The sequence below is a fragment of the Gossypium arboreum genome, chromosome 13 (assembly GCF_025698485.1).
Source record: "Gossypium arboreum isolate Shixiya-1 chromosome 13, ASM2569848v2, whole genome shotgun sequence".
NCBI lineage: Eukaryota > Viridiplantae > Streptophyta > Magnoliopsida > Malvales > Malvaceae > Gossypium > Gossypium arboreum.
The window spans coordinates 101,540,023-101,558,845 of NC_069082.1; the positions used below are offsets into that span (position 1 = coordinate 101,540,023).

Below are 18,823 nucleotides of genomic sequence, written 5' to 3' on the forward strand. Positions count from 1 at the left end.
CTTACCTCGAATCCGAGCACGGCTAATTATTCCATTTTAGTCCATAATCTCGTACTTTTTCGATTTACGCCCGAATCTCGGCTAGTTATTCTTGCGTTACGACTGTGAGGTAACTAATGAATTAATTATTTAAACGGATTGAATTTGTAATTAATTGACACAATACTTAATCAGTGCATGTTTAATCTTCTAAGGTAGCTGAAGGGTAAATTAGCAATGTATCTGGCAATATTATTGCCTTGCATAACTTACAAGATTATTGTGATTAAATTGTTTCATGGTAGGGATGCCTTGTTACTTCACAAAGTCTGTTATATGCTTATTAGATTTAATTAATCGTTTGAATTGACATAGGGATATGCAAGAGATTGGTTCAATTTAATGAGTATGTATGTGCAATAACATGTTTGCTTGCTAGAATCTGTTTAGTCGGTTGAATTGACATAGGGATATTTCAAGAGATGAATGGATTTTTGTATGTAAATTTGTTCATACGTTAGCAAATTACCGGGTTGCTGTGAATTTATTCGTAACAGTGTAAACATGAGTTTAATAATTCTAAGTTAAAGGAATATGATTAATCCAACACAAGTATGTTACCTTGATTAAATCTTATTTGAAATCATGCATTAGAACTCCTTTGTTTTATTTTTAATCATTTACTTAGTTTTTAAATAGTTTTTGACCATCTTTTAAAGCCAAATTATTTTTACCTCACCAAAGTGTTTTACAATTAACTTCATAAATAATTCTTTTACAGTCCCTGTGGGTACGATAACTTGAAATTTACTTGTCACTTTATTACTTGTTACGATTGTGTACACTTGCACATTTTTTCTGTCGTTCCAAGTTTTTGGCGCCGTTGCCGGGGACTGTTTCAAAAAGTTGTTATTTGTGAATTTGTTAGTTTTACATTTTGGTTTATTTTTCTGTTTAATTTTTAACTTAATTAATTTTTCTGTGATTATTTCAGGTGTTTATGAGTATTGACCGAGTTATTGACCTACTCTCTATAGACCTTGAGATTGAACGAGCTTTTCGAAAACAAAGAAGACAAGCGAACCAGTGAAGGACTGAAGGAATGAATTTTGAGAATATGAATCAAGGAAATGGAGCAAACCTTGCTCAAAATCCTATCCTTATTGTTGATGATAGGGATAGAGCCTTGAGATAGTATGCAGCACTTGTTTTTAATGATCTTAATCAGGGTATTAGGAGACCCAAAATCGAGGCACAACAATTTGAGCTGAAGCCAGTCATGTTCCAGATGCTTCAGATAGTGGGCCAATTTAGTTGAATGCCTATAGAGGATCCTCATCTTCAATTAAGACTATTTATGGAGGTGAGGGACTCTTTCAAATTAGTTGGAGTTTCTGATGATGCATTACAATTGAAGCTATTCCCGTACTCACTAAGGGATAGAGCTCGAGCTTGGTTGAATTCATTGCCACCAAACTCAATTTCTACATGGAAAGAGTTAGCTAAAAGATTCATCATGAAGTATTTCCCGCCTAGTAAGAATGCTAAGTTGAGGAACGAGATCACTGCTTTCCAACAAATGGATGATGAGTCCTTGTATGAGGCACGGGAATGATACAAAGAGCTATTACGAAAATGCCCTCATCATGGAATCCCACATTACATCCAACTTGAGACATTTTATAATGGTCTTAATGCTTACACGAGGATGGTAATGGACGCTTCTGCTAACAGTGTTCTCCTTTCTATGTCCTATAATGAGGCTTACGAAATCATCGAGAGGATCGCCAATAACAATTATCAATGGCCAACCAATCGAGCCGCGTCAGGAAGATGAGTCGCTAGAATGCATGAAGTCGACGCTCTCACTTGCATCTCAGGTATCTTCAATATCCTTAATGCTTAAGAATCTTACCACTAATGGGTCTAACAATTTTGCAGCCCAACTACGTCACTAGTTTGAGAGTATAGCCTGTGTTTATAGTGGGGAGGGACATTTGTTCGAAGAATGTCCACCAAACCCTGAATCCGTATATTACATGGGTAACCAGAACCAAAACCGAGGAAGGCAAGGACTGCAATCCAACTTCTATAACCCATCGTGGCGAAACCACCCGAATTTTCTTGGAGCAACCAAGGGGCTGGAACCAGTAACAACTACGCTCAACCTAGACCGACTTAGCCGCCTAGTTTTTCCCAACAAGCTCAGAAACCAGCTCAGGCCGAATCATCTAATAGCTTAGAGAATTTATTGAAGGCATATATGGCAAAAAATGATGCCACTCTAAGGAATTTGGAGAATCAAGTGGGCCAGCTGGCTACTGAACTCAGGAACCGACCACAAGGTGCTTTACCTAGTGATACGGAGAATCCGAGGAATCCAGGGAAGGAGCATTGCAAAGTGTTGACATTGAGGAGCGAAAAACAATAGAGGCCAACACTATCGAAGCTGAAAAGGAGCCAGCTGATGCTCAAGACTCAGAGGAATTTCAACCGAGTGTTGAAATTCCAGTTGCACAAGAACCAGAATCTGAAAAACTTGACAAGGTAATTCTAGAACCAGCTAATTTCGATCAACTAACAACTCTGGTAGATGTAGAATTGCCGCAGAAAATGAATCAACTAATTCCATTAAAGAAACCACCACCACCCTACCCTCAAAGACTTCAGAAGCAGAAACAGGAAATTCAATTCAAGAAATTTCTAGATGTACTCAAGCAACTTCGCATCAACATCCCGTTGGTTGAAGCACTTGAACAAATGCCGAACTACGTCAAGTTTATGAAGGATATCCTGTCCAAAAAATGAAGACTTGGAGAACTTGAGACGGTATCTCTAGCAAAGGAATGCAGCGCATATCTTCAAGACAAACTACCCCCAAAGCTGAAGGATCCTGGATGTTTTACCATACCTTACAACATTGGAGCAACATATTGTGGTAAGGCTTTATGTGACTTAGGTGTGAGTATTAACTTGATGCTTATGTCAATATTTAGAAAGTTAGGGATAGGAGAAGTTAGACCTACTACGGTTACACTTCAGCTAGCAGAACGATCCTTAGACATCGAGAAGGAAAAATCGAGCACCTATTGGTACGTATAGATAAATTTATCTTCCCTGTTGATTTTGTTATCCTAGACTTTGAAGTAGACAAAGAAATGCCGATTATCATAGGAAAACCGTTCTTAGCAACCGAAATGACCTTTATTAATGTGCAGAAGGGCGAGCTTACAATGCATGTTCAGGATGATCAAGTAACATGTAATGTTTTTAAGGCTATGCAATTTCCTGACACAATTGATGATTGTTCTGCAGTATTCAACTTAGAGGATTCATTAGTGGAAAAGGAGCTCAACTATGTTAAGGATCCGTTGGAACAAATTTTGACATCAGATCCTCCAAATAATGAAGAGGGGGATGAATACTTAGGTTTGTTAAAAGCTAATCAAAGGGGATTTAATCCACAATCTCGCTTTGAATCTTTAGAGTTAGAGAAGAGGGAGTATGCCCAACCAAAAGCGTCAATCGAGGAACCACCTGAATTAGAACTCAAGGTATTACCTTCATATTTAAAATACGTTTATTTAGGTAACACTTCTACTTTGCCTGTGATTATTTTAGTAGAATTAACTACTGAGCAAGAAGAGAAACTCATCTTAGTGTTGAAACAATTCAAGAAGGCTATTGGATGGACCATAGCTGATATCCATGGTATTAGTCCATCTGTATGCATGCACAAGATTATCTTGGAAGATGGCGAAAAGGGACAATGGATGGACAATGAAGACTGAACCCCATTATGAAGGACATGGTGGAAAAAGAGATTATCAAGTGGTTAGATGCGGGTACCATTTATCCCATCTCAGACAGTTCGTGGGTAAGTCCGGTCCAGTGTGTGCCAAAAAGGGAGGTATCGCAGTCGTAAAGAACGAGAATAACGAGTTGATACCAACTAGAATAGTTATGGGATGGAGGATTTGCGTTGATTACCAGAAACTGAACAAGGCAACTAGGAAAGATCACTTTCCTTTGCCATTCTTGGATCAGATGTTGGGTAGACTCGTGGCATGAGACTATTACTATTGTCTCGATGGATACTCGCGGTATAATCAGATTACAGTAGCACCAGAAGATCAGCACAAGACAATATTCACCTACCCGTACGGTACATTTGCATTTAAACGTGTGCCATTTGGTTTATGTAATGCACCTACTACATTTCAATGATGTATGATGTCTATTTTTACTGACATAGTTGAGAAGTACTTGGAAGTTTTTATGGATGACTTTTCAGTATTCAGTGATACTTATGATGATTACTTAGCCAATCTAACTAAGATACTAAGGTGATACGAAGAAACGAACATAGTACCTAACTGGGAAAAGTGCCATTTCATGGTACGAGAAGGAATTATTCTAGGGTATCAGATAACGAGACATGGAATCGAGGTAGATAAAGAAAAGGTAGATGTTATCGAGAAACTCCCACCTCCAACATCTGTAAAGGGTGTTAGGAGCTTTTTGGGCCACACCGGGTTCTATCGAAGATTTATCAAGGACTTCTCCAAAATTGCTAAACCCTTAAGAAAATTATTGGAGAAGGACACGGCGTTCAAGTTCGATGATGAATGCTTAAAGGCTTTCAAATATTTGAAGAGTCGATTAGTTACGACACCCATAATCGTCACACCAGACTGGAATTTTCCATTTGAATTAATGTGTGATGCAAGCGACTTCGCAATAGGCCTGTCATGGGCCAGCGAAAGAACAAAGTTTTTCATCCAATCTACTATGCAAGACGGACTCTTACAGGAGCTCAATTGAACTATATGGTAACAGAAAAAATAGCTACTTGCGATTGTATTTACTTTTGACAAGTTTCGATCTTATCTTGTAGGTACGAAAGTAACTGTTTATATGGACCACTCGGCAATTAAGTACTTACTTGCCAAGAAAGATACTAAGCCGAGACTGATCTGGTGGGTGCTTCTACTTCAAGAGTTCGATTTAGAAATTCAAGATCGGAAGGGAGTAGAAAACCAAGTAGCAGATCATTTGTCCAGATTAGAGCCGCAAGAAGGGAATTCACCTAGTATACCAATTCAGGAAACATTTCCAGATGAACACATACTGAAGGTAAGTCATGTCCATAGTACCCCTTAGTTTGCTGATATTGCTAACTATTTAGCTTGTGGTTTAATGCCAATCGATAAGACGTATCAAAAAAGGAGAAAGTTCTTTCATGGTGTGAAGTACTATTTCTGGGAAGAGCCATATTTGTTTAAAAAGTGTGCAGATCAGATGATCAGGAGATGCGTAGCAGACGATGAAGTACAAAAAATTTTATACCATTGTCACTCAGCAAATATTTTATACCATTGTCACTCAGCTTCGAGTAGAAGACATTTTGGAGGTACTCGTACAGCGGCCAAAGTATTGCAAGCCGGATTCTTTTGGCCAACACTATTCAAGAATGCATGTGCTTACATAAAGAGCTATGACCGATGTCAAAGGGTCAGAAATGTCACCAACAGAAATGAGATGCCTTGAACAAACATCATTGAGGTAGAATTGTTTGATGTATTGGGTATTGATTTTCTTGGTCCTTTCCCTCCATCTTTTGGTCACAAGTATACATTAGTAGCAGTAGACTGATAAACCGTAAATTATACATATTTTTACCCCATGTTTAATGCATTTTATAGATGATTTCTCATTAGAATTGGTGAATTTGATGCTCCTAATGCTTTAATTTCATGTTTTGCACTTAGGACAGCACCAAGAGTCAAAATGAGCCAAAAAGGGACAAAATGGACCAAATCGAGAAGATGACACAGCCTAAGCCTTGCCACATAGGCAGCTCACATGCCCATGTCTTTCGAGGGTGTTGACCAAGGCTTTCATGATTCACACGGCCTGGCCATTGTCCTACATGACCGTGTGCAATTTAACGAATCAAACACGCCCTGGGAATCACGTCACACGGTCGTGTCACACGGACGTGTCCCTACTGAGCCCAAGTTAAGTCCAATTCAGAAAAGGCCACTTTTGAGGGTTTCTAGGCATTCCAAAGCCTATAAATACATACTAGAGGGGGAGGAAAAGGGGAGACGAAGAAGGGAGGTAAGGAATTACCCCACAGAAGCTGATTGATCCATCTCAAAAGCCGGATTCATCATCAAGACTGAAGATCTCTCTTCAATTTCCCTTCAGGAGTTTTAGGTTTTCTTTATGTTTTGTATTCTTTATTCTTCTGAGATGTTTTCTTATTTAGTTATGAACTAAATCCCCTAAATACCTAAGGGGAATGAAACCTAAGACGAATCATGTTATTATTTCCTAAATCGTATGATAAATATTTAACTTGTTCTTAATTATGTGTTCCTAATTCTTGTTTTGATATCCCAGGATACTGATTCAAGACATGCTCTTATTCAGAGGAGGAATAGACCCTGTCTAAGAGTACCTTTATCATAATTAAGCGGAGTTGATTGCACGCCTAGAAATAGGGTGACAAGATTTTGCTGGATTAGGGTGAAACCTAATAAGGGGATCCATAGATCGAGTTAATGCAACCCTAGAGTGTTAATTAGAGAAAAGTCTCGGTTATTCAATCTAGGGATTAGACGTTATTAGTCTTGAATAGGGATAATAACATAATTTAGGGATCTCTACGGAACAAGTTGAATGAATAAATCGTCTGATTCGGAGCCCGAATAACAAGTAAAGTCTAGGTGGATTTTTCCTTAGGTATTGTCTTCTTTCAATCGATTTTCCCAAAAGCAATTCCCCAATTCTTTCCTCTGTGCATTCTTAGTTTAATTAGTTAATTAAAACAAAACCCTATTATTTTTAGGCTAGATAATAAAAAGACAGCCATTACTAGTACTTTTGGTTCCCTTGGGTATAATATCTCGGTCTTGCCATTACTATACTATTGTTCAATAGGTGCGCTTGCCTTTTCATTGTGATGATAGTTAGTCTAGGTTTGATCTTCTTTATAAATATTTATTACTTGTTATGAATCACGCAATCAAGTTTTTGGCGCCGTTGCCAGGGAACTGAAATATTAGGAACACTAAATTTTTATTACTTTAGTCATTTATTTTTCTTGCAATTTTATTTTATTTTATTATTTATTAATTTTTTTTTCTCTCTCTTAGCAGGTTTTTATAGTTTATGACTAGAAGAAACCCATCGGGACCATTACTTTTTGACAAAGAAATCAATCATACAATTCGAAAAAAACAAAGAGAAATAAGGCGCAGCTTACGATACACGAAGAATGAGCGAGAAGACGATACTCGACCCCCTACCGATGAGATGGCTAAAACTCAAGGCAATCAGCTACCTCCCGCAATTGCGGCTAATCAAAATCTTGCTCCACGTACTATGTATAACTATGCTAAACCTTCTTTAACAGGAACTGAATCTAGCATAGTTAGACCTGCTGTAGCTACAAATACTTTTGAATTAAAACCTAACACTATTCAGATGATACAGCAGTTTGTTCAGTTTGATGGTTTGCAGGATGAATATCCCAACGCTCACTTAGCAAACTTTCTAGAATTTTGCGATACATTTTAAATCAATGGCGTTGTAGATGATGCCATACGTCTTCGGTTGTTTCTTTTTTCACTGAGAAACAAAGCTAAACAGTGGTTGAACTCGTTACCACAAGGGTCTATCACTACTTGGGAACAAATGACCGAGAATTTTTTACTAAAATATTTTCTGCCGGCTAAAAAGGATAAATTACATAATGATATCTCTTCTTTTGTGCAAATGGATTTAGAAACACATTACGATGCATGGGAGAGATACAAGGACTTACTGAGAAGGTCCCCTCACTATGGGTTACCGCTTTGGCTTCAAGTACAAACATTCCACAATGGTCTGAATCCCTCGACTCGACAAATGGTTGACGCGGCTGTTGGTGGAACCATCAACAATAAAACACTGGAAGATGCCTATGAATTTATAGAGGATATGTCACTGAATAACTATCAATGTCAAGTTATGAGGACATAGCCAACGAAAACAGCCGGCGTTTATAACATCGATTCAATCACCATGCTCTCTAATCAGGTAGAACTTCTCAATAAAAAGATTGACAGTTTACTTGGTTCTACGCAGGTACATCCAGTAATGAGGTATGACTCAAGTGGCAAAGGTGTGCATATAGAATACCATACCTTTAACACTACAATTGAAGAAGAAAAAGTCAACTAAATGGGTAACAATAACTTCCGATCTCAAAATAACCCATACTGTAATACTTATAATGCAGGTTGGAGGAACCACCCAAATTTCTCCTAGGGTGGTCAAGGAAATCAAAAGCCACAAAATCCTCAGGGTTTTCAACAACCACCTTATCAACAAGAGAAGAAACCAAACCTTGAAGAGATGCTTTCTAAATTCATCTCGGTGTCAGAAACCTGTTTCCAAAATACCAAGACAGCACTTAAGAATCAACAAGCATTGATCCAAGGACTCGAAACTCAGATAGTCCAGCTATCCAAACTAATCTTCGAATGACCACAAGGTAGCTTACCAAGTAATACTGAACCTAATCGAGGGAACACCTCAATGCAATTAGTACTCAAAATAAGGAAGGATTCATTACACCGGAGCCAGAATTACAGCAAGACAACGCGATGAACAAAGGTTGAGAAGAGGTAAACGACGATGATCCTAAACAGGTAAGTATGTATTATGAACCTCGTGTGCCATATCCTAAAGCGATGACGAAAGACAGAACAGAAGAACAATTCGGTAAGCAAACTTTTAAAGAAATTACATATTAACTTACCCTTTATTGAAGTTCTATCGCAGATGCCCAACTCAGCAAAATTCTTAAAGGAACTTCTGAGCAATAAAAGAAAATTAGATGCTACATCGCATGTGGAACTCAATGCAGTCTGCTCAGCTATTCTAAAGTATAAGCTACCTAACAAATTGAAAAATCCAGGGAGTTTTACAATTCCTTGCTTAATTGGTAGTCTATCTGTGAATAACGCTTTAGCTGATCTAGGGGCAAGTATAAATGTTATGCCATATAAAATGTTTAAATGATTAGGTCTCGGTAAACCCAAAAAGACTAGGATGAACATACAATTGGCTGACAAAATAGTTAGATTTCCTAAAGGTATTATTGAAGATGTTCTCATTAAAATTGATAAATTTATTTACCCAGTAGACTTTGTCCTCTTAGATATGGATGAGGATAACGAGGTACCTTTAATTTTAGGACGACCCTTTTTAGCAACTGCCAGAACCATTATTAATATAGGCACAGGAGAGCTAACACTTCATGCAGGAGACGACGCAGTAACACTCCAAGCACGCGACTCAGTCAAAACCTCTAAGACTCAAGATAATGTTATGAAACTTGTCGATGACAAAACTAATATTCAATCGTTCTTGCAGGAACCTCCTCGAACCAAGACAACGGAGACAGTGCACTATTATTAAGTAGCGAACAAAGACACCCATGAGGAACAAAGGCTTCAAATAGAGGAGCTAGATGAATGGCGAGCACACAAACCGAGAACACATGATAAACACAAACTACGCCAAAACAAGCCCGATACCTCTCCTAATCAACTTAAGGTTGGTGATAAAGTCTTACTAGATGCCGTAGATCCCTACATTGTCACTACCACACCAAATGAGGAAATCCCTCTTACGGTACTCAGTATTTTCCCATTTGGTATGGTTGAGGTAAGTCACCCCAAGTTCGGCACTTTTAAGGTAAGCAATACCCGTCTCAAACCTTATTTTGTCAAGGCTAATAGCAGGAATAAGGAGTATGAACTCCTCAAACCACCATAATCATTCAACGGAGAGGTAAGTCGAGCTTAGACTATAAATAAGCGCTTCTCGGGAGGCAACCCGAGCACTAACATATTTTGATTTCTTTATTTTTAATTTCTAACACTTTGAATCATTAACTTAATCTTTGAATTGTAAAGTTTTTCAGCACACACGGCCAAGCACACGGGTGTGCCTAAAGCCGTGGCCAAACAGGGGAAAAGACACGGCTGTGCGATACGGTCGTGTGGAAGCAAGACAGGATTTCCCCAAAACACAGGCTGTGATAAATCCCCATGGCTTTGCGACATGGCCGTGGGTGAACTTGATAGGAGACCATGGGCGTGGGGATGGAAAATCACGGGCGTGCTAGGGACAAGGCTCGATTCTGTTTCTTCGACAAGGGCTTGAGACACGCCCGTGCCGTTCAGCCGTGTATAACAATACAAGAGCGTACTACCATAACACACGAGCGTGGGAGAAGTGAACAAAGTTAGGCACGGCCGTGGGATATTGCCGTGTTTGACACACGCCCAAGACACACGGGCGTGGGATAGTAGCCGAGCATGACCTAACTCGCAAAATTCAAAAAACACAAGCTCACCCTCAAAGTACACGGGCGTGGCCTAGGCCGTGTGAACCTCCCCTATATAAGCAAACCACTGTTCATCTTCTTCCCCTTTTCAAAACCCTAGCCAAAATCTACCCTTCTCCACTTCTTAATCCCTATCCCAGCCACCCTCTCGTCCAGTTCATGCGGCGGCTTCATATGCTGACATCTCTGAGCGCCTCACCTGATTCGAGCAGCAGTGCTTTCAATAATTTGACAACATTGATGTTATTCTACAGCAGATTTGTCAACACATCCACATCTCATCGCCAGTCCCACCTCACAAACCATCCAGTGATGAAGATGTTTAGAAATATTTATTTATTACTTTATGTTTTTAATTTTTATCGTAACTAATTTTTATTTTTGTTAGATTTTAGAATTTTATTTTTATTTTTATTTTTATTTTTTTATTTTATTTTTTATTTCGGTTATTTCTTTTCGAGTCCTTTTTCTTCCTAATATCTCCTAAAAAGTTCCTGATTTTATCACAGTTATATAGAGCTCCTAATCTCATCATCATATAGGAACTACAACTCCACCGGGGAAGGTTCTCCACGACTGCCATGTCCTTCTCGACCACTACCATAGCTACCACTAGATATAATATTCTTTTGGCTTAGGACTTATGGCCTAATAAACCTCTACGACCGCCGGAGTATCCTCCTCCACTCTCAAACTGATCACTCTCCAAAACTCTAGTTCGAGGAATTCATCATATAGGAAGTTTCACTTCTCTCCCTATCTTATTTTTATTCTCTAACATCTATCTTTGTACATTGAGGGCAAAGCACATCTTAGGTGTGGGGGGTATTTATTTCACTATCAGAAAAATCCCTGAATAATCACCTTGTTCTCATGAAAAACTCTCATATTATATTTAGGATAAATTTTAATTGATTTATGATTTTGATTGATATATCTTGAATTAAAACATAGGGATTTATGCATTGATTATTTAAACTTTAAGACATTAGAGAATCAAGCATGATAAGTTGATTTTTAAGAAATTAAAATTATAGGTTGTTTCCTCATGTCTAAGTATTACTTTGAATTAGAATTCACGAGTCTAAACATCAAAAAGCCATAATTTTTTTGTGAGATTTTTAAGCCTTTTGAGCATCTATTCATCCTTTCATGCTCACTTTTATTATTGCTTTGAGTGCGTCAGTATTGAACTGTTATTCTAGAACTTGCTTGATTATGCATGTCAAGACCACACCATTTGATTTGATATATCAAAATGATTAAGGCACTTAGGATTAACCCACTCATGCCATGAAAAGCCTACCTCCACGATTAACCCCTTGTAAACCCCCTTGATCCCAACAAACCAATTCTTGTATTACCTTTAATATTAACCTTTAACCCATTATTATTGAAATCCCCTAAATTAATTCCTATTTTTGTCGAGATTTGAGTTGAATGGATTGCCTAGCTATGTTTTGTCTTGATATTTAGTCTATATTATTTAACTTGTTCTTTAAAAAAAACTATGAATACATAACTGTAACTTCATATTCTAAGAAAAGCTCTATTGTACGCAAGTGAAGATTAACTCTTTTTTCTAGTTAAGGCAACTTTTCAAGTCAATCTCGATTCTAACCCTTTCTTTCAGCTTGTGACCACACCCCCTAACCAAGCCTCATTACAACCTTCTAAATACCTTTTGATTGATGTATCATCTTAAATTACAGTGGTGGAGATTTGATTTTATGCAAGCCTATGGTAGTGACTTTTCATTATTGACTATTGAGTGTTTCATTTATTGTCCTTAAACACCTCGAGTTATTTGAGTGAATCTTTAGTGAGGATGTGAAACTCTGTGATATTCTGAATCAAAGGTCATTACTTAGATGAGGAGAGACACCTATGTTTGCATGATTAAATACTCAACTTGGAATGTTTGAAACTTTTATGTTCTTTTAGTGGGATTCTCAATGTATGATTACCTATGGATTATTTTGAGATATTATTGATAAGAATTATAAGTTGAGGAGAATTTATTTTGACTATGAGTTGAGGATTTTGCTTGAGGACAAGCAAATTCTTAAGTGTGGGGGTATTTGATAAACCGTAAATTATACATATTTTTACCCCATGTTTAATGCATTTTATATATGATTTCTCATTAGAATTGGTGAATTCAATGCTCCTAATGCTTTAATTTCATGTTTTGTACTCAAGAGAGCACCAAGAATCAAAAGGAGCCAAAAAGGGACAAAACGAACCAAATCGAGAAGATAACACGGCCGGCAGCTCACACGCCTGTGTCTTTCGAGGGTGTCGACCAAGGCTTTCACGATTCACATGACCTGGCCATTGACCCACACGGCCGTGTGCAATTTAATGGATCAAACACGGCCTGGCAATCATGTCACACAATCGTGTCACACGGACGTGTCCCTACCGAGCCTAAGTTAAGTCCAATTCAGAAAAGGCCACTTTTGAGGGTTTCTAGGCATTCCAAAGCCTATAAATACACACTAGAGGGGGAGGAAAAGGGGAGATAGAGAAGGGAGGTAAGGAATTACCCCAAGAAAGCCGATTGATCCATCTTAGAAGTCGGATTCATCATCAAGACTGAAGATCTCTCCTCAATTTCCCTTCAGGAGTTTTGGGTTTTCTTTATGTTTTGTATTCTTTATTCTTCTGAGATGTTTTCTTATTTAGTAATGAACTAAATCCCCTAAATACCTAAGGGGAATGAAACCTAAGACGAATCTTGTTATTATTTTCTGAATCATATGATAAATATTTAACTTGTTCTTAATTATGTGTTCCTAATTCTTGTTTTGATATCCCAGGATACTGATTCAACACATGCTCTTATTTAGAGGAGGAATAGACCCTATCTAAGAGTACTTTGTCATAATTAAGCGAAGTCGATTGCACGCCTAGAAATAGGGTGACAAGATTTTGCCGGATTAGGGTGAAACCTAATAAGGGGATCCATAGATCGAGTTAATGCAACCCTAGAATGTTAATTAGAGAAAATTCTCGATTATTCAATCTAGGGATTAGACATTATTAGTCTTGAATAGGGATAATAACATAACTTAGGGATCTCTATAGAACAAGTTGAATGAATAAATCGTCTGATTCGGAGCCAGAATAACAAGTAAAGTCTAGGTGGATTTTTCCTTAGGTATTGTCTTCATTCAATTGATTTTCCCAAAAGCAATTCCCCAATTCTTTTCTCTGTGCGTTCTCAGTTTAATAGGTTAATTAAAACAAAACCCCATTATTTTTAGGCTAGATAATAAAAAGACAGCCATTACTAGTACTTTTGGTTCCCTTGGGTACGATATCCCGGTCTTGCCATTACTATACTATTGTTCAATAAGTGCGCTTGCCTTTTCTTCGTGATAATAGTTAGTCTAGGTTTGATCTTCTTTATAAATATTTATTACTTGTTACGAATCACGCGATCATAAACTATGTGTCCAAGTGGGTCGAGGCTGAAGCTTATCTGACAAACGATGCTAGGGTTGTAATTAAGTTCTTGCAGAAACACGTGTTCACAAGGTTTGGAACCCCAAGAGCTATCATTAGTGATGAAGGGTCCCACTTTGTAGACAAGTGGTTAAAACGGTTATTAGACAAGCACGGAGTGAAACACAAGGTTGCAACAGCTTACCATCTGCAGACGAATAGGCAAGTTGAATTGGCAAATAAGGAAATCAAGGGCATACTTGAGAAAGTAGTAGTTTGCCAAAACTGACTTGATTGGTCCGAGAGGTTGGACAATGCTTTATAGGCTTACAGAACAACATACAAGACACCTTTAGGGATGTTACCTTACAGGTTGGTCTTTGGGAAAGCATGTCATCTACCCTTAGAGTTAGAGCACAAGGCTTATTGGGCTCTTCGACAGCTCAACTTGGATCCTAAGCTTGCTAAAGAGAAACGGATGCTCCAACTCAATGAGCTAGAGAAACTTCGGCTATTCTTCTACGAAAATGCCAAATTATTCAAGGAAAGACTTAAGAAATGGCATGACAAGCACATTTGAGTTCAAGAATTTGAAGCAGGTCAACGAGTTTTGTTATTTAATTCTAGACTAAAATTCTTTCTAGGTAAGCTAAAATCACATTGGCTCGGTCCATTTACAATTCATCATGTCTATCCATATGGAGTTGTTGAGCTCCAAGGTAAGAGAGGTAATTTTCGAGATAACGCTCAGCGCCTGAAACACTATTGGGGAGATAAGATTGAATGGAATGAAATTTCATTCATTTTATCGGATGTTTAAAATTTTCCTATGTTCCTTTTTAATAAATGATTTAGGGTATATTTTCGGGATTAGTATGTTTAAATAAATTCTGTCTAGGAGATTGGAACTTAAGCAGGACTGCTTGTGACCCCTCCAATCTTTCTTGGGAATTGATTTTAACATAATTTTCATAAAAATTATTCTCTAAATAGAGATTTTAATCTTTGATTTTTCAAAAAAAAAGGTCAATTTTGACCCGAGTTTTAAATTGCGACTGAATTTCAAATTTTCATTAAGTCTAGGGACTTAATTGAATTATTTTTAAAATTTGGTTGCTCTTTTCGTGAATAATAAAAACTAGATGCCTCTTTTTGTAAATATTTTCAAAAGGCTTCTAGAATAAATTTTAAAAAAACAAAATAAAAAAATTGATAGTTATTAATATATAATTATACTCGTTATAATATATATTAATTATTATCAATTTTAGGTTTTATTTGATAAGTTTTTAATAAAGATAATAAGATGATAATTTTTAATATATAATTATATCTATTATAATTTATATACTAATCTTTATCAACTTAGCATAGAATTAGGATTAATTTTATTTTTATCTTTGTTTAAAATAAATTAAATAGCGATTAATAATTTAATATGCACATATCTAATTATTAATTGTTGTTATCTTTATATAGGATTAGAACTTAGAATTTTTATTAATTAAATTGTTTTAAGAATTCTACTCTAATTCCTATTTCTCCCTCTATAAATACCACCCATCTTCCCATTCATCTAACACTTAAAACCCAAAGCACCAAAACACCAAAGTGCAGAATCCCCTAGCAATAGTAGCACCAAGCAGTCGGCCAGCACACGCCCAGCTCCATCGCACGCACATCTCGCGCACACAACGCGTGCGTTGCCTCGAGCTGCCCCAGCCTCAGCTCGCGCCAGGCCTTCACCCCGCGTGTGATACCTGCCCTTCGCACCATCTTACGCGCGCCTAAGTCCTACCTCACGCTAAACGCCGTGTTGTTGATTGCTTTCTTTCTGCAGCATCATCGCTCCCACATACACCACGCCAGACGCCTACTAGCGCTTAGCGACATTCTTCATTCATTCACCTTAAGCCACAAACCCTCAACCCTCCTTTTAAATTTCCATCTTTTTCTTTATTATTACTATTATTTTATAGAAAAAGGTGGTTAAACATGCCTCCCAAAAGAACTCGTGCTTTCGCTCAAATTGATGAAACACAAAACAAATTCCACTGTGAATAAGCCAAAGTGAGATACGAAAGTATCTTCAAAAACCAACAGATGCATCCAGAAAAAGGGTTTACATTAAAGGAGAGCAACTACTGAGACTTTATGTCATGTATTCATCAAGTTGTTGAAACCCTCAATTGGGAGCTGTTTTGTGAAAAGAGACCTAGTATGGACGATGAGGTAGTTCGTGAGTTCTATGTGAATTTAACTTCAAGCAAGATGACAGAAGTTCCAGGTCGTGGAATTAATGTATCAATAAATTCAAATTCTATTAATGATTTCTTTGAATTACCAGATTTTGAAAATGACGAATATTCCACATTGATGAGAAATATCAAGCTTGAAAATTTACAAGAAATTCTCGAGGAACTGACAGTTCAGGGTTCTACATGGATTGTGTCAAAACAAGGAATCCACACAAAGAGAATATTTGATGCCACTCATGAAGGTATGGTTTTACTTCATCCGATTCAGCCTTATGCCTAGCTCACATTGACTACAATCTCATTAGAGAAAATGGTCTTATTGTACTCGATCCTAACTGGTAAAACCATTGGTGTGGGGAAGATCATCTTGAGGGAGATACGGAATTGTGCCGTTAAACACTCTGGCCCTGCTCATTTCCCCTTTACAATAACAATTCTATGCTTGAAAGCTAAAATTCTCGTAAATGTAAGGAAGATAGGGTATAGCCAAGGCACAATCACAAATTGGGACCTCTACCGAGTAGCTGGAGACTCAGTTCTACAGCAATGAGTTAAAGTAAGTGAGGAACCAGAGGACCCTGATGAAGAAGAAGATCCCACGATGCAATCATTTGAAGTCCCTGATAAGGTAGGATCAGTGGAGCCAGAAGCTAAACCTGATGCTGAAACTTCAATGCTTAGAGCTCAATTACCTAGCCCAGACCTTCGTGATGAGCTATCAAAATTGATGGACTTAATGCAACATATGCAATGGCAGCAACAAGCCTACTGGAGATACTCAAAAATAAGGGATGACTCGATGAGAAGTGCTTTTAAGAAAATATACAATGACCCGTTTATTTTTGTGCCTAAGTTTCCAGATTTCATATTTGAACCATGGAGTTCATTATCAAAGAAGAAGCAAAGCGATTCATGCAAAGGCGATAGTGATGGAGCAAAAGATGAGTCAAATTCGAAAAGGTCTGCAAATAAATAAAGAGGGGATCTTGACTTTATTTTATTTATTTTTTTAGGTCATTTTAGGATTAAGTTTAATTAGGAATCTTTATTTTTTTTTTGGCATAATAAAAAAAAGAGGAAAATCACTAATAAAAATATGAACAAGTCACAAAGTATAAAGTGTGGCAATGGATATATACATGTCTAAGATTGGATTTAGAAAGAGCTTGGTACTTAAGTAGTCAAATTGACTCACCTCCTCTTTTCTAAAATCCTACCTGGTGTATAGTATTTGTTCACTTTAAACAATGAGGACATTGTTCATTTTAAGTTGGGGAGACCGAAAATTTGAATTATTTCCACTCAGAATAAAATTTTTCTTTTAATTATGATTAGGATATATTTTGTTCAAAACTTTGAATTTTGTTAAGTATGCTCAATTTGAGTATGAATAAAGTTCTATTATTTCAATAAATTATTATGTTAGTTTAATAATGATATGAATGTATTTTAAATAAAGCATGTAAATCCGTACTATAAAATTTTTAGTTCTTTAGGAAAATTAGGAATGCATGAAAGTTTAAGTCTTTAGAATTGACTTAGTAGTTTCTTGAGGAGAAATCCTAGTGTAACACCCCGTACCCGAGACCGTTGCCGGAGTCGGACACGAGGGGTTAACGGGCTTAATCCACTTACTTGCACAGTTCATTTTAAAAATTTCCAGACAGCCGGCTAACTGTGTCACTGTCACCTTAAAAATCATATCTTGAGTTCCACAACTCGAAAATCAGTTTTGTGATTTTTCCCTGAAACTAGACTCATATATGCATCTACAAAATGTTTTCTAGAATTTTTGGTCAGGCCAATTAGTACAGTTTACTAGTTAAATTCCCCCATGTTACAGGGATCGACTACACTGACCTTTGCGCACTACGACTTGGATATCTCCCTGTACAGGGCTTCAATACTGATACCGTTTGTTTCTACAGAAACTAGACTCGAAAAGGAATCTGTACATATATGGCATGACTTCTAATTATCTCTGGTAAATTTATAATGAATTTCCAAAGTCGGAACAGGGACTCCAGAAACCGTTCTGGCCCTGTCTCACGAAAACTTAAATATCTCTTAACATACTGTTCATATGATCGTTTCGTTATTTTACTATGAAAATGGACTCGTCAAGGTTCGTTTACATAATTTATTCACTATTTAATTCCATTCCTAATATTTTTAGTGATTTTTCACATCCATGTCACTGCAGCTGTCAGCATCTATCTTTAAGGTAGGCTTTACCTATTTCATAGTTTCTATGATTCAACTAGCCCTTTTACACATATAGCACAAAATAAGATCATGATTAACCATCCCAATGGCTAATCGTTTCCAAACATTTCCATACCTCTTAATGATCAACATACAAGTGATTATAATACCATGCCCAAAGTGTATATAAGCCATTTTCGCATGGCTATCCAAATTTATACAAAACCAAAGGGGTATGTGACCAATAACAAGAAGGGTGGTCCTATACATGCCATTTCAAAGTTCAACCAAAAGTATACCAAAAGGAGCTTTGATAGTGTGGGCGACTTCAACTTCAAAATCCCGAGTCCGATAGCTGACGAACCAAAATCTATAAAACAGAGAATCAAAGAAACGGAGTAAGCATTTAATGCTTAGTAAGTTTGAGTCATGAATTTAGACACAACCAAAGTATAGCATTCATGTAGCTAAACAGATAATTTCATATGCACAAATTCTCAATATCATACTTACTTCACATTAC

The 18,823-nt window shown here is 37.2% G+C and overlaps 2 non-coding genes across 2 annotated transcripts; both read right to left on the reverse strand.

Moving 5' to 3' along the window:
• Nucleotides 1-1,525: 1,525 nt before the first annotated feature.
• Nucleotides 1,526-1,632, reverse strand: LOC128287342 (small nucleolar RNA R71). The gene has a single exon (XR_008278042.1). It is a non-coding gene; the product is annotated as a small nucleolar RNA R71 (small nucleolar RNA).
• A 6,100-nt stretch (nucleotides 1,633-7,732) lies between these two features.
• LOC128287009 (small nucleolar RNA R71) lies at nucleotides 7,733-7,838 on the reverse strand. The gene has a single exon (XR_008277709.1). It is a non-coding gene; the product is annotated as a small nucleolar RNA R71 (small nucleolar RNA).
• Nucleotides 7,839-18,823: the final 10,985 nt, after the last annotated feature.